The sequence below is a fragment of the Cotesia glomerata genome, unplaced genomic scaffold (genome assembly GCF_020080835.1).
Source record: "Cotesia glomerata isolate CgM1 unplaced genomic scaffold, MPM_Cglom_v2.3 scaffold_1226, whole genome shotgun sequence".
NCBI classification, from domain to species: Eukaryota; Metazoa; Arthropoda; class Insecta; order Hymenoptera; family Braconidae; genus Cotesia; species Cotesia glomerata.
The window spans coordinates 1-3407 of record NW_025401583.1 but is presented as its reverse complement, the minus strand read 5'-3'; the positions used below and the strand labels follow the sequence as shown (position 1 = coordinate 3407).

The window sequence follows — 3407 nt, the reverse complement described above, 5'->3', positions numbered from 1 at the left end:
TATAGATGTACTAAAAGTTTTATATTGTTTTCCTTATAGAATATAAATGATTAAAAATACATACAATGATATTTTTGTGCTATAAAATTTTTTATGAATGATACAGTCGATGCTCTCTGTATTGGACCTCTCTGTATTTTAACCGCTCTCTGTGTTTGACCACATTTTTCCTCTGTATTTGACGAATTTACACAGCTCTTATGGACGAGTCAAGTACAGAGAATGGTCCTGGACGGGCGAATCAAATACAGAGAGCGTTGACTGTAATTTGATTTTGTTTCTTATTGAATGTGTACTATATCATTGATGATTAATTTCTGCTAAGCATTCGTATTAAGCGACGCAATTATTGAGAAAATGAGAGAGTAATCTCATGAGATGTAGTACTGTGGATTGAAGTCGAAAAATGAAACAAGGGGAGTAAGGGGAGGTTGTTAATCAAAGCGGATTCTCGTAGATAAATTTGTATTAAATAAAAAGTAAATAATTTTCAATGAGAAAACAACATGATTGTTATTTTTTAAACTATCAAAACACAGTGAAAATGCAATTTTCTGCAGAAAATAGCTTTTCAATGCCAATAAATAAAAAATAATTATGATTTATTAAATTTTTTAATAATTCTTTTGATAAAATAAAATTATTATCTATAAAAAGATCAAAATTTTCAATGGGCTCAAAAATTAAATTTACAGCGAAAAAAACCAGAATTTTTATTTTGACATCAACTTTAACTTTGAATAACTTTCAAAGGAGTGAATTTAGCTAAAAATGTTAAGAGACATTTTTTGTAGGAAATTAAATTCCCTTCAAGAATCTCTATTGAATTTTTTCCGGATACTAATTTTTAAGTGAATTACAAAATTCCAAAGTTAAACAATAAAATTCTGAAATCTTATCAATTTTCAAGGCGTGTTTATAAGAAAACGGTTCATCTGACGAAAAATTTCAATCAGTCTTTTTTTGTAGACAATTAAATTTGCTTCAAAAAACATCTAAGTTTATTTCATTTACCTCGATGGTTTAGGAGTTATGAGACAAAAACCCGTTCCGGAAAAAAATTAAAAGTTGCGATGATAGACCTCTTAATATAAATATTAAGGGCTCAAATTCTCACAACATTTTTTTTTGTCATCCCAAATAATATTTTCGATATACAAAAAAAAAAATAGTTAATTTTTTGGCCCAGTCTAATATATATATATATATATATATTAGGGTGATTTTTTACTTTATTTTTTTTTCGGTCCCATCATTGAATTCTTGTTGGAAATACCCAAAAAAATTCCCTGAAAGTTTGAGCTCTTAATATTAATTAACGTCCTCGACCAAGGCATGTGAATATTTCCCATTGAAAATACACAAAAACTTTGATTTTTAATTTTTGAATTTCTAAAGCTCAGCGGCATTTCATGGGATCACTTTGATCGAAGATGGTTTTTTCTTAGAATTGAACGTTCTACAAAAGTGCCCATTGCCGCAAAGTCGTAACTCACACTGGCGAGGCAGTACGGGTCACTGAACCTGATTTTTTCATAAAATTGGCGTTTTTTCGCATTTATCTCGTAAATATCAAGAGCTACGGAAAAAATGTAAATGACAAACTTGTAGAGAATTCAATTTTCAACAAAAAAAGTCCTATGGACCAAATCGCTAAGATCAATATTAAGCGAGATATTAAGCCTTGAATATATTTTTTCGTGAAATTTTGGCCGATCATTGATTTAAACTTATTAATATCTTGTTTACTTTCTCTGTTTTTTATATTTTTTCTTCAATATATTTTTTTAAGGCTAGAAAAACAGGATATGATAAGTATCTTACATTATAAAAGCTTATATCTTAAGAATCTTTAATAAATAATGGATTTACGAGTTTCTGCATGCGGCTTCGAAGCCATTGTTATCAAATTAAAGTAAATTAAATTAAACATCATTGTTATTGGGAGAGTGAAAATAAAATTAATAATAACCTTGGGATTATTAATTATATATAATTAATTATATGTAATCATGTTAAATTAAATATACATATATAATGTATTGTCATTCAAAAAATTTATTTATAATTTATGTATAATTCCATATGTAATTATAGATGACATTTTTTTCTCCTGATATTTACATAATTTTTTGTTTAAATTAAAATAAATTTTATCAAATTTTAACTTCTACTTATTTATTAGTTATAGTAACAAAACAATTATTATATAAACTTGATGTACACCTTTACTGCTAATGAATTATCGTCATTTGTTGTTTTAAATATTTTACAGTTTGAGATGTTCCTTCAGATTCATTAAATATTCTTATCAACTTTCAGGCAAAATTTGCGTTGCACCTTGCTTCGTACTTTTGAACGCAACTTGCTGTGAAAAAATAATACTTTGAATCATAAGAGAAAAAGTTGCGTGAAACTTGCTGTACAAATTCGAGTACAACTTTCTATTCACTTGTTGCCGGCTATTTTTTGACGACAACGTGCCTGTACCTTGCGGCAGTAGATTGGTCTTCTTTTTCTCAGAAACTTGTAGCCAACGTGACGCCAACAATGGCAAATTCGGAACTTGACCGCAAGTTGTCGCTAAGTTGGTGGCAACTATTTGACACCAACTTTGTTGGTCTGAAACTCTGGCTATCAGGGTAAAATTGATTGCTGACGACTGTTGATAATGTAAATTTTACGTCAGCTGAATTGGTAAAACAGAAATCTCCAAATGAAACAGAGAGAGTGCGTAGCTTCTGGCTCTAATAATTCAAGTGTTGGAAAATTAATTTATAGAAAACATTACAATAATAACTTATTTTTGCAAATAAAATAATGTTATAAAAATTATATTATATTTATGATCACTAATTAAAAATTATTATTCAATAAAATGATTTATTATTAAAAATAAAATAAAGTTCAGTAGTTATTGTTTTTCTTTATTTAATATTACAAACCGTTAATTATGAGATTATAATAATTATCATTCAATAAAATATAATAAATAAAATAATATAATAAAATATAAATAAATACAGTAAATATTATTTTTCTTTTTTATTTAATAATACAAACCGTTTATTAATCATACAAGTGATCGGTTGTTTATTAATCATGTATAAAAATAATATGTTCTGGAACATTGTTTTCAATTTCATCGATGCCAATATATAAATTTTCATTTATTGCAACTGGAAAAATACAAGCTTAATTAGTTTTAGAATTATTAAAATTTTGCATGGATAATTACTTTTCTTAGAGGAATTTTTAAATGTAATTGTGATATATACTCACTGTACATTTGAATTTTAAAATTGATAAAAGTATCAACTTCATCGACAGATAATAAGCCCCGATCATTGTCAAATATTCTTATAAATTTGTTTGTACACTCTAAGAAATGTTTGAAATCTAAAACA

The 3407-nt window shown here is 26.8% G+C and overlaps 1 long non-coding RNA gene across 1 annotated transcript; it reads right to left on the bottom strand.

Moving 5' to 3' along the window:
- Positions 1-3030: 3030 nt before the first annotated feature.
- Positions 3031-3400, bottom strand: LOC123273701. The gene is made up of 2 exons (XR_006511356.1): positions 3283-3400; positions 3031-3179 (listed from the first exon to the last, which is right to left on the bottom strand). It is a non-coding gene; the product is annotated as an uncharacterized LOC123273701 (long non-coding RNA).
- Positions 3401-3407: the final 7 nt, after the last annotated feature.